Source organism: Rhinoraja longicauda, chromosome 15 (assembly GCF_053455715.1).
Source record: "Rhinoraja longicauda isolate Sanriku21f chromosome 15, sRhiLon1.1, whole genome shotgun sequence".
NCBI lineage: Eukaryota > Metazoa > Chordata > Chondrichthyes > Rajiformes > Arhynchobatidae > Rhinoraja > Rhinoraja longicauda.
In genome coordinates this window covers 36,342,869-36,356,432 of record NC_135967.1, presented here as the reverse complement: position 1 = coordinate 36,356,432, position 13,564 = coordinate 36,342,869, and positions in this window count along the sequence as shown.

Here is a 13,564-nt window from a genome sequence, read left to right as displayed (position 1 = left end):
TCATTATTCAATTTTCGCAAAATCCCTTATGGAAATCCATAAGGTCTTGTTTGCTTCATTTATACTATTTTGGGGCATTTCTGCACGTTATTTTACCGAAGTTATTGTGTGCACCATGGAATATATCTCATCTGTGTCAGCACCGGAGAGGCACCATGGAATATATCTCATCTGTGTCAGCACCTCCTTAAATTATGAAGAAAGTAACAATAACATTTTAAAGCGTTTTGTCATGGCGATGAGGGATTTCAAGGGGGATTTTTCCAATCCCTTGCAATAACTTCAGCAGAGAGATTGGATAAATGTGGGCGATCAAGAGGACCCTTGTGAAAATTGTGCCTCAGTCATTCCAGCAACTTGCAGTGGGCTTTCATTTGGAGGAGATTGCTAGGATGGCGAATTACAGATCCTACTGGAATTGCCATCTTTACAAAGAAACAGATGTGCATATCAATGCTGTGGCTGACTCAGGGTTATGGTTAGTGGTTATGTCACTGCATTAGTAATCTAAAGGCCTGGGCAAATAATCTGCAGACATGAGTTCAACTCCCACCATGACAGCTGCGGAATTTAAGTTCAGTTAACTAATGAAATAAATCTGGAATTAAAAAGCTAGCATCGGTAATGCTGACCGTGAAGCAACAGCTTGTTGCAAAACCCCATCTGGCTCACTAATGCCCCTCAGGGAAACAAATCTCCCTCTCATTGCTCAGTCTGGCCTTCATGTAATTCTAGACACACGCCCTCAAAACTGTCCTTTGAAATGCCTTGACGAGTGCCTTAGTTACATCAAAATGAGTACCAGGAACGATAACAAGAACTTCTGCAAATTATTGCATTTTTGGCAACTCGAGTGGGTGGCACAGTGGCGCAGCGGTTCAGTTACTGCCTTACAGCACCGGAGACCTGGGTTCGATTCTGACGATGGGAGCTGTCTGTATGGAGTCTGTACGCCCTCCCTATGGACGCGTGGGTTTTCTCCAGGTGCTCCGGCTTCCTTCCACGCTCCAAAGATGTACAGGTTTGTAGTTTAATGGGCTTTTGTAAATTGTCCCTAGTGTGTAGGATAGTGCCAGTGTACAGAGTGATCGCTGTTCAGTGTGAACTTGGTAGACCAAAGGGCCAGTTTCCACGCTGTAACCCTAAAGTCTAAAATCTGAAATTACTTTGAGGAGCATTTTAGAGACATTGAGGGTGGATATTGCTCAACCTCCACTATGCTTAAATTATGTTACCAAGTTTTCACTGTCTTTAAGAAATAGACAATAGACAATAGGTGCATGAGTAGGCCATTCGGTCCTTCGAGCCATCACCACCATTCAATGTGATCATGGCTGATCATTCTCAATCAGTACCCCGTTCCTGCCTTCTCCCTATACCCCCTGACTCCACTATCCTTAAGAGCTCTATCTAGCTCTCTCTTGAAAGCATTCAGAGAATTGGCCTCCACTGCCTTCTGAGGCAGGGAAAGGTGTTAAGAACAGACTCCAGTCAGACAGACATTCAGCCATGATTGAATGGCAGAATAGACTTGATGGGCCGAATGGCCTTATTCTGCTCCTACAACTTTTGAATTTATGAACATCTTATCAGGGATACCCAGAAAGGAATAGTAAATTTGTCAAAGGCGTCAGAGCCATTTTACAATGAGCTGACCAGCAAGGTTAACTAAGCTAGTAAGGTTAACTTAACTGAGCTAGTAAGAATGGTATCAAGATTGCAGAAGTGATCCAGAGTTTCATTACTGGCATGGGTGACCTTTGACTGGACAACCGCTTTCTTAAGTCTGATTGCCAATCGAGTTAGGTGCATCAGAGAACTGTCCCACTGTGAATGGCAATTTATTGGATGAGCTAGAGACAACTGCAACAACGTGTATGAAGAGCAGATAGCGATATAGAATCACACAGCACAGAAACAAGCCCTAAGGCCCACCTTGCCCATGCCAATCCAAAATTCCCCATCTACACTTGACCCAAGTTAGGCCCAAGGGCATTTGGCCCATACCCCCTCTAAACCTTTCTTATCTGTGTACCTATCCAAATGAATTTTAAATGGTGCTATACTACCTGCCTCAACTCCCTCCTCTGACAACTCATTCCATATATCCACCACCCTCTGGGTGTAAGGTTGGCCCTCAGGTTCCTAATAAATCTTTCCTTAGTCACCTTAAACCTATGTCCCCTGGTTTTTGATTGTTGAACTCTGGGTAAAAGACTTTGCGCATTTATCCTATCTATTCCCATCAGGATCTTATAGGGATCAAGAAAAGAGGGTTCACGTTGCGGCCCTGTTTCCACCAAACTTTCCACCACTACAGACAAGTAACACAAGAAGCACAAGAAGCACAAGAAGCACAAGACGCCATTGTTTGCTGTTGCCGAGAAGTGTGTTCAGTTCTGGCTGAACAATTTCTAATCATGTGACGTGGACACGATAAGAAGAAGGATCTTATACACTTCTATCAGATCACACCTCATATTCTATACTCCAAGGAATAGAGTCCTAGCCTGCCCAACCTCTCCCCATAGCTCATCCCCACAAATCCTGGCAACATCCTTGTAAATCTTCTTTGCACTCTTTCCAGCTAAACAGCATCCTTCCTTCGACAAGGTGACCAAAACTGAACACAATACGCCAAATGCGGTCTCAGCAATATCTTGTGCAACTGTAACATTACATCCCAACCTCTATACTCCATACCCTGACCGATGAAGGCACAAAAAACAAAAGCCTTCCTGACCACTCTATCTATTTGTGACACCACTTTCGAAGAACTACGCACCTGTACTCTTAGATCCCTTTGATCTACGACACTCCCCAAAGTCTTGCCATTTGCTGTGAAGCTCCTCCTCTGGTTTGACTTTCCAAAATGCAACACCTCGCACTTATCTGCATTAAACTCATTAACCATTCCTCAGCCCACTCACCCACTGATCAAGACGCTACTGTAATTTTTGATAACCATCTTTGCCATCTACGATACCACACACTTTAGTGTCACGTACAAACTTACTAATCATGCCTTCTACATTCTCATCCAAATCATTGATATAAACCACAAACAGCAAAGGGGCCAACATTGATTCCTGAGGCACACCACAGTCTGATAAACAGATGCCAAATGGTGAACTGGACAGTATGTCTTTGCACTGAAATCACTTGATTTTAATGCATTGTCGTTTCAACGAGTTGCTTGATTGAGGAAGAGGGAAAGTGCCAAAGTTGATATGTGTTAAATCCCGGTCTCGCAACAGGCCAGTAACAGTGCAAAACTCAGATTGTGCTTCATTATTTTGGCTGGTTGCCCCAAAAAGCTCTTTGAGTAGGGTGAATAACTTTATGGGCAGTTGATTTTCAATAGGATCTTATAGAAGCCATTTCCATTTTCTTTTATAGCTCAATAAATACTACCTGGAAAGGTGCCTATTTTTCTCAACCTTTCTATTGCACAAAGCACAACACCAGCAGCCCATTTTGTAACTGGCTGTGAATTTACTGATGTTTATCCAGTCATCTCACACTCTCAGGCTCAATAACCATGAATGGTAGACTAAATTTTCATTTTATGCATTGGCATATCAGAAAATTGCTAACGTACTTGGAAAATACCCCCTACGTGTCTGTTTATTTTACATAACTCCTTTGCCCGTGTAGCATTTGTTATTCATTTTGGTTAGTAACAAGCTCGGCAAGACTTGCATTGGTTCAGAACATATGGTCTGAATTCATCAGCCATCTCACTGCAACACCTACAAGCATTTCTGGATCAAAGGAAAAGTCAGAGTACTTTCTGTGCTTAATCATGGATCCAAAATTGGCACAGTCCAGCTGGACAACCATGAGATCTTTCTCGGTTATTTCAGAATCACTCAAGAGGACATTGAAGACAAAGTATATAGTAACATTCTGCTGTGGCACGGTTTGTGCAGCGGTAGAATTGCTGCCTTACAGCGCCAGAGATCCTAACTATGGATGCTGTCTGTACATTCTCCCAGTGACCTGCGTGGGTTTACTCTGGGAGCTCCGGTTAGCTCCCACACTCCAAAGATGTGTAGGCTTATTGGCTAATTGGCTTGGCAAAATTGTAAATTGCCGCTAGGTGTGTGTAGGATAGCGTTAATGTGCGGGGATCGCTGATCATCGTGGACATGGTGGGCCGAAGGGCCTGCTTCCGCGCTGTATCTCTAAACTAAACTAAACATCATGCACTGAAACATTTGAGATTGTTTACAATAGATTTGTTGACCATTATGTTGAAAATGCTTAGTTTCGTAAACACTATCCAAATGTTGAGGGATAATGAAGGAAAGAAGTGCCTGGAAACTGGAATTGCCTCAAACATCATTTTGCAACAGCCAATAACCTCCAACTGAAAGCCTGCCACTAGGAATTTCAAGGTGTTGTTCATTCGTGAAGGCACAGCAGACTATCCCTTCCCTTCAGGTTTGGCTGGAGTTGGGTATAGGAGGATCATTGGGATGATCAGCCTCTGACCTTGGGATGGGTGGATAGGGTCAGTGATCAGGGCCTGAGTTAGAGGGAGAGGTTCGTCAGGTTAAGACTTTATTTCTTGGAGCGTGTGTGACTGAGGGGTGATCTTGGAGAGGTGTACAAAATCATGAGGGGCAGAGAAAGGGTGAATACACATAGTCGATTTCCTATTGCAGGGGAATCAAGAACTAGAGACCATAGCTTTAAGTTGAGAGGGGAATGATTTAATATGAACATGAGGGACAACCTTTGACACAGAGGGTGCAGGGTGTATGGAATGAACTGCCAGAGGAGGTTGGTGCAGGTACACCAACAACATGGCAGCACAGTGGCGCAGCGGTAGAGGTACTGCCTTGCAGCACAAGAGACCCAGGTTCGATCCTGACGAAGGGTGCTGTCTGTACGTTCTCCCCGTGACTGTGTGGGTTTTCAACGGGTGCTCCGGTTTCTTTCGAGATTTCCTCCAAAGACATAATTGGTTTTGGTAAAAAAGTGTAAAGTTTTCCCTAATGTGTCAGAGAGTGTTGGTGTGCAGGGGATCACTGGTCAGTGCAGACTCAGTGGGCCAAAGGGCCTATTTACTGCTCTGTATCTCAACTAAACTAAACTAAACTAAACTAAACTAAACTAAACTAAACTAAACTAAACTAAACTAAACTAAACTAAACTAAACTAAACTAAACTAAACTAAACTAAACTAAACTAAACGAAACTAAACTAGATTAAACTAAATAAAACATGTAAAAGACACCTAGACGTGTACATGGGTAGGGAGGTTGATGGGAATATGGGCCAACCAAGGACAATTGGGATGAGGTTAGATGGGGGCTTGTTGGTTGGCATGGACAAGTGGTGCCAAAGGATCAGCCTTTGTGCTGTTTGAGCCCATGATTCTATGACTCTATGGGTGTTGGATCGGGATCGCAGTTTGAGAAGTGGGGTGGCAGATTGGTGAGTGGTTTTGGATAAGGTTTACTGGCATTGCTGAATGGGTAATGGGATACAGTAGGGAGAGAGTGGAGGTAGAGGTGTTGGTGGTGGATTACAAGGTAGAGTCCAAGTAATTGCACCAAATTAAGGAGATTACCCGAGGCAGTTACCCAGCTGAGATTGGGACCTGCTCAGGCAGATCCACCTTCAGTAATAATAAAGTGAACTTCATGGGGTTTGTGAAGGTCTGCTTCAGTCTGAATAGCACTCGGATGATGTGGGCCACATTGAACTGAGAAGATGAGGCAAGTGTTTTTAAGGCAAACACTGCTATTGTGCTCCTTACTATTCAGTTTTAGTTGGAATATAAAAGGCACGGCACATGACTTTCCAAGTGAAAGAAGGTTAGAACAAAAGCGTATAAAAGGGTGATTGAAGTTATTTGCGGGATTCCCTACTGTGAAAAGGTACTTTCAAAAATTGTACTTCTTCCCTGGTAAATTGTAAATTTTATTAACAAAGGATGAGTTAAATCTGCTTTCTTTCTGGATGACTGTAATGCAAATTGAGAGCAGCTCTTTGCATCTCAGAGAAAATCCTTTGGAAACAATGCAGACTGAAACGTTAGATCCTTTGGAAAAGTCCCACAGAGTTGCAATAAAAGACACCTGGCTACTGGCCGCCAATGCTGAACTTGCAGAGAGAATCCAGATCTCTCAGATCCTACAGCTTCCAACTTGGTCTAAGTTTTAGTTTAAGTTTGTTTAAGATCAGTTCAAGTTTAGAGATACACCGACCAGTGATCCCCATTACACGAGTCCTATCCTACGCACTAGGGACAATTTACCGAAGCCAATTAACCTACAAACCTGGAATGTGGGAGGAAACCGTAGCACCAGGAGAAAACCTGCGTGGTCACAGGGAGAACGCACAAACTCCATACAGACAGCACCCGTAGTCAGGGTTGAACCTGGGCCTTTGGTGCTATAAGGCAGGGACTCTAATGAGTTGCCACTCTGCCACCTGGGTTGAGCTTTGCGCATTAATATTTGTTTCCATTGGAACTGCTCCTCAAACCTTGATCCTTTCCGATGTCAACAAAGAGGACAAAGAACTTTGTTTGTAAAGGGTTAAAAGCTTGCATACAAAATGAACTTTAATGTCTGTTGCCTTCATCCTATAAAACATTACAGTATGTTGCATAAGAGTTCACAGTTATGGAGCTTCCTCATAATAAATGTAATTGTTTTAAAGACATTGATTTTTTTTCACAAATACTTCTTGAGGCGGTTAAAATGGTGAGCTGAGGGCCTTGAGAGACAGCGTTCGTACTAATTGCACACTACAGCTCCGTGAAATGGAAGAGGGAAAGATGCTGGTTTGAATCCCATTCGACTCATTTCATGATTTAAGTCAAATTTGAGGTGAGATTGATTCCAGTTTGGCAATAGCAGGAAGAGGAAGTAGTTGGAAGGGGAATTCAATCCTCTATGGCCTCTAGCATTTCCCAGTGGCCAGTTGCAAGAGATACTGACAGGAGACTGGGAACAACTGCATTCTTGACTAAGTAGGTCGGTAATCAGTAGCAGCAGGGACATTGCTCCTGGTCCGTTACTTTTACTTCACCTGGAAAGGCACTGCTCCCTCTATAATGTAGAATCTCACTTTGTGCAAATATTATAAGGTATCAAAAAACCACAGACAGATGAGGGCTGGATTGTCGTGTGTTAGCAGCAGGCAGTGGTCTGCCAATTGCAGAGTCGATAGATTTCTGCTGATTTATCCACCCTGTGTGGAAAGATAATTTTCTTGAGTTCAAACAAAGAATGGATATGGGGAAAAATGACATATTGCAAACAAACGTGGTGCATGCACGTGCCCCGAGCAAGTAACGTGTTCTCAACTATTGGACATGTCAATTGCTTAAGATTATAATTTCCCTACGTGTCTGAACTGCTAATTTACTCCAAATGTAACTGGGATTGTTTTTCAACAATTCAGAAGATGGAAATGGAAATTGTACCCAAGTAGCCTAAGAGTATCGAATATCATGGGTGTCATGAGGAACGACATATGGAGAAGGAATCATCAACTATATTTCTGAAAAATATGGAGGGAATTATTCCAGACTGCCTGGAAAGTAAAGGGAAAAAATAAAGTTATTTTTAATCTAATGTAATACTGGGAAGAGAATTGTGGACTGGAGAAATATTAAGTTGATAGGGAGTTGCCTGGATATATTCCCCAATTAGTACAGCTAATTCAATCTTACCAACGCTTCTTGCGCTGTTTCTGAAATTCAATTTAGTTCAATTGTCTGGAGAAGAATTTCCAGGAAAATGTATTTGAGTTATCCCAAAACATTAAACAGAAAGACACCTTGCATATTCCAGTAATTAATTGATCTAATTGCTTAAAAAAATATCAAAACTGATGTAACTAACCAGAAAAGTATAAGAAGTATGGAAGATAGACACAAAATGCTGGACTAACTGAGCCGGCAGGCAGCATCTCTAAAGAGAGATCTGGGTTGGAACCCTTCTTCCGACTGCCTGAAGAAGGGTTCCGACCTGAAACGTCACCTACTTCTGCTCTTCAGAGATGCTGCCTGACCCGCTGAGTTACTCCAGCATTTTGTGTCTATCATCAGTATAAACCAGCATCCGCGGTTCCTTCCTACACAAAAAGAAGTTGGGGATTCTTTATCAAATGACAGGACAGCTTGTTTCAGTTGCACAGCTTTCCTTCAGTTAATAGCTGTAAGATAATTTTTTGCAAGGAATTTGATTAAATAAAAGTGCTCATTTGTTATGGCTGTGATGAGGCTGGAAGTCAAGTGGTCTTGGGAGAACCCAAGTTGGCATTGGTATTCAAGTGCAGTTCAGTTGGTAAAGCATTCCAATGCTTTCCTGGTTATTGAGAGTGGACTGATTGAGCAGTAATTAACCAAATTGAAATTGTCCTGCTTTTGTGAATATATTTTGTGAGATGGCACAGTGGCACAACTTTAGAGATGCCACCTTACAGCGCCCAGTAAGATCCTAACTATGGTGCTGTCTGTGTGGAGTTTGTATGTTCCCCCTGTGACTGTGTGGGCTTTCTCTGGGTGCTCTGGTTTCCTCCCACATTCCCAAGACATGCAGGTTAATTGACTTCTAAATTGTCCCTGGTGTGTAGGATAGAAGTAGTGTATGGCTAATTGTTGGTCGGTGCGGACTTGGTAGGACGATGTGCTGTATCGCTAAACTAAATTAAAATTAATCTAAACCTGGCCAATTTTCCACATGTTTTTTTGGTCTGCAGTGTTTTATCTCTACTGAATAATTGTAGTACAGGCAAGGCCACTTCTGGAGTGCAGATCTTCAGTACTGTTGATGGGATATTGGCTTGTTCTGTAGCCTTTGCTCTCAGCACTAACATGATTTTATGCAAAGTGAATTGACTTGGCTGAAGACTAACTTCTGTGAAGGTGGGAATTTCAGCAGATAGCCAAGTCAGATCATTTACTTGGCACTTCCAGCAGAAGATGGCTGTGGATGCTTTAGGTTTTTAGTCAGCACTCACAGTCTAGGTCCCACCGCTGAGGATAGACTTCTTGTTAGATCTTCCTCTTGCCATTAGCTGTTTCATTCATTAAGATGGGGCAGGTCTGGAATACTTTGAACTGATCCATTGGTTTTAAGATAATTCAGGTAGTTTATTGTTTAGCTTAGAATTTAACTTAGTGTTTAGCTTAGTGTTTAGCTTAGTATTTAGCTTAGTGTTTAGTTTAGTATTTAGCTTAGTGTTTAGCTTAGTGTTTAGCTTAGTATTTAGCTTAGTGTTTAGTTTAGATTAGAGATACACCGAGTCAACGCAGACCAGCGATCACCCGTACTCTAGTTTTATCCCACACACTAGGGACATCTTACAGAAGCCAATTAACCTACACACCTGCACGTCTTTGGAATGTGGGAGGAAACCGGTGCACCAGGAGAAAATCCACGCAATCCACAGGGAGAACGTACAAACTCCGTACAGACTGCATCCGTAGTCCGAATCGAACACGGGTCTCTGGTGCTGCGAGGCAGCAACTCTACGGCTGCGCCACCGCGCTGTCTATAGCAGGCTTTTTGTTAACAAGTTGGCATGCATGTCTGCCTTAGTATATGACCCTAGTGCATCAATATGAACTTCAAATGACCAAAGCTGCAGGTTCAAAATTCGGGTCCATATTGTAGATCTTTTTGGTGTTTTAGATGTTGTTGCAGAAACAAGGAACCGTAGATGGTGATTTACAACAAAAAAAGACACAAAGTACCAAGTTCTGACATGTTTTCCAGGGATGCTGCCTTATTCATTGAGTTACTCCAGCACTCTGTGTCTTTGTTTTTGTTTTTGTTTCTGATGCATATCAGTAAAATGGTGGGGGATTGACACTCGTCACCAGAGTGGAACCAACTCTCATTCGGAATATACAACCTTGGTGGGTTGTTCAAGAACTAACGTGCTGCATTGATAGCTGTCACTGCTGTCAGTTTGGACCTCAGTACACCAGCTGACACCTCTCATGATCATGCACTGCAGAACATATCAGAGAATAGCAGCGAGACTTCTTACCAGCATTATTTCAAAGTACGAATGACTACGGACTATAGTGGATAAGATAAGATCGGGTAAGAATTGTTAACTTCCCTTATCACCAGGTCAAAGGAAAATCGAATGACCACTATCAATATCCTCTATAAATCCACTGACTCCCACAGCTACCTCAGAAAATCTTCTTATTCTGCTTCTTGTAATATCCCTTTCCTACTCTCACAGACGGGTGCTGTCTGTACGGAGTTTGTACATTCTCTCCGTGACCTGCATGGGGTTTCTCCGGGTGCTACGGTTTCCTATCACACTCCAAAAAGACATACAGGTTTGTAGGTTAATTGGCTTTGGTAAAATTGTAAATTGCCTCTCGTGAGTGTGTGGAATAGTGTTAATGTGCGGGGATCGCTGGTCGGCATGGACTCGGTGGGAACGAAATGCCTGTCTACATGTCGTATCTCTAAACTAAACTAAACTAAACTTTATTAATGTTGAGGCTCATTTTTACTTTATGAGATATGGTTCCAATGTCACCTATGCTCCTGCAGTTCACAGGAACAGGACTGAGAAGGAAGAGAGAAGGGATACAATGAGGCAAAATATTTCAACATGTGAATTTAGAAATAATGCTGCCTTATCAATAAAAACAACATTTTGATCCTTGGCCCTGAATTTTCCGTTTCCCAGTTGTGCAATGGTTGTTTGTTTCAGATCTGCTGTTTTGTGATATGTTTCATAATCCTGCTTAGAACATGAAAGGTGTTATTTGTACATTCATCTGTTTCATAATTAACTGATGACTCAGCTGGCTGTGCTTAACTTTAATTGGAACTACATTGGTAAAATTATATTAATAATGTTGCTGCAAAATTAAATAGAGTGTCAGCATCTTCATCTGCGTGACAGATTGGAGCTGTATACTCATTGAGCTCCACTCTCAGGATACATCCCCCTTTTGTGTTCTTCTTCAGAAATTGGAAATTATTTAGCTTATACTGCCCTGTGTTTTTAAATTTGAAGATGATTTCGTCATTTTGGTCTTAAACAGCAGATCTTGTTTTACCTGGGATCGATGTATCTGGTAATGGTGACGCCTGTCAATATTGTTGTTTGGAACGGGCAATAAAACAAAGTCCCTCCGTCCTCTCAGGTGAACTTACAGGTTTCCCTGCATGATAATGAAAAACCATGGGGTTACCTCCAGTCTCAGCTCATGGTTATTCCTCATTAGCTGTCTTAACTGATGGACATCTCTTAGCTTTGCAGTTCAACTCCCAATCAACTGTCAACCATTTGCTGACACGCTACAAAAGTTGTCATTGGTGCTTATGGGGACATTGGTGCTCTTTCTATCCAGGAGTTCAGTTGTAAAGTGAGGAAGAGATCTTTGTTTCTATTGATACGGCAGCATTATTACCAACGTCCCTGTGAATACTATGCATTCTCAAGGCTTTCACATGACTGACTTATGAGCACAAAGTTCAAATAAAGACAGCAGTATGAGCCTCACAAAATCTGCTGCTGGAATGCATCATGCACTTGACACACAAGGCTGGTGAATCCATGGGTTTAGTTTAGTTTAGTTTAGTTTAGTTTAGTTTAGTTTAGTTTAGTTTAGTTTAGTTTAGTTTAGTTTAGTTTAGTTTAGTTTAGTTTAGTTTAGTTTAGTTTAGTTTAGTTTAGTTTAGTTTAGTTTAGTTTATTGTCACGTGTACTGAGCTATCCAGTCAGCAGAATTAGCATATATGTTTACATTTGAGTCTCCACAGTGTACAGATACAGGATAAAGGGAATAATGTTTAGAGCAGTATAAAGTCCAGTAAAGTCCAATTAATGATAGTCTGAGGGTCTCCTTTGAGGTAGATAGTAGCTCAGGTCCGGTTGCCTGATAACAGCTGAGAAGAAACTGTCCCTGAATCTGGAGGTGTGCACACTTTTTCCACACTTCTGTACCTCTTGCCCGATGGGAGAGGGGAGAAGTGGGAGTAACTGGGGTGAGACTCGTCCTTAATTATGCTGGTGGCCTTGCTGAGGCAGCGTGAGGTGTAGATGGAGTCAATGGGAGGGAGATTGGTTTGTGTGATGGTCTGGGCTGCGTCCACAGTTCTCTGCAATTTCTCGCGGTCTTGCATGGAGCTGTTCCCAATCCATGCTGTGATGCATTGTGATCAAATGCTTTCTATGGTGCATCCATAGAAGTTGGTGAGAGTTGTCTAGGACATGCTGGAACTTCCTAAGCCTGCTGAGGAAGCAGAGGTGTTAGTGCGCTTTCTTTGCGATTGCTACAATATGGCCGGTCCGGGACAAGTTGCTGGTAATATTACTTCTAGGAACTTTAAGTTTTCAACCACCTCAACTTCAGTGCAGTCCATTAGCTACACTGATCACTCTCTTCTTAAAGATCACCATAATTGGGACTAAATTGGTTCACCCTAAAAACTGAACAGTTTTTAACCTGGTTCATACCGTTGATCTCTGATTTTATTAATGAAGCACTGGAGGAAATGTAAAAGAGCTGCAAAGTGATACTGACAGATTAAATTGATTGTTAACCATGTGGTAGATGAAAAATAATGAGAATGTGTGTTTAATTACTTTATTAAGAAGAATAGTAAAACAGAGAAAATGATGCAAAGCTATTAAATGTTAATCAAAATAATTTATGTTTCCTTGAATGTGCAGGATGGAAAGTTAACTTGAAGCAATTAAGAAAGCAAATAAGGAAACGAATTGCAGATGCTGGTTTACACAAATGGGCAAAAAGTGCTGGAGCTTCTCAAGGGTCAAGCAGCATCCCTGGAGTACATGGTTTGACAGGTGAAGTTCCGGCTTGGGACCCTCCCTCAGATTGATTGTGGGGTGCAGAGTTGGGGGGTGGGAAGGAAGCTGGAAGAGAGGAGAGGCTGGACAAATAGTAGCAGGTAATAGGTGGACACAGGTGAGGAAGGCTTTTGAGAGGCAGATGGTTGGAACAAAGGCTGGAGATTAGAACATTCCTTCATCTGGCTTCACAATCTGCAACACGTCAACCTGTCTGTCTCACACCTTCTGCTCCAATCTCTGGCCTTTGTTTCAATGATCTGCCTGTCAACACCCCCCTCTCCCCCCCCCCCCCCCTTTGCCTGTCCTGCCCCTACTCTTTTCCAGGTCTCTTCCAACCCCCCTGCCTACAAACAATCTGAAGAAGGGTCCCAACCCGACACGTCACCTATCCATGTACTCCAGAGGTGCTGCCTGACCCGCTGAATTGCTCTGGCATTTTGTGCCCTTTTAAGAATGCAAATGGTTGACTGTTGATTGGGTGTTGAACTGCAAAGTTAGGCAACCTCGCAGAAATTGCACCAAACTTTGGTAAGACTGCATCCGGAGAACTGCGTGTAATATTCTCTTGCCAATGGAGGATAGATATACGGTACTTGCCCTGGAAGCGATGGCACAGAGATTCATTAGCTTATTTCTAGGGATGAGAGGATCGTCCAAAGAGTAGTGATTGAGAAGGGTAGATCGACATATTTTCAGTCATGAGAACCTTCATTAAATATTGACATTGGGATTTATGTGTCAG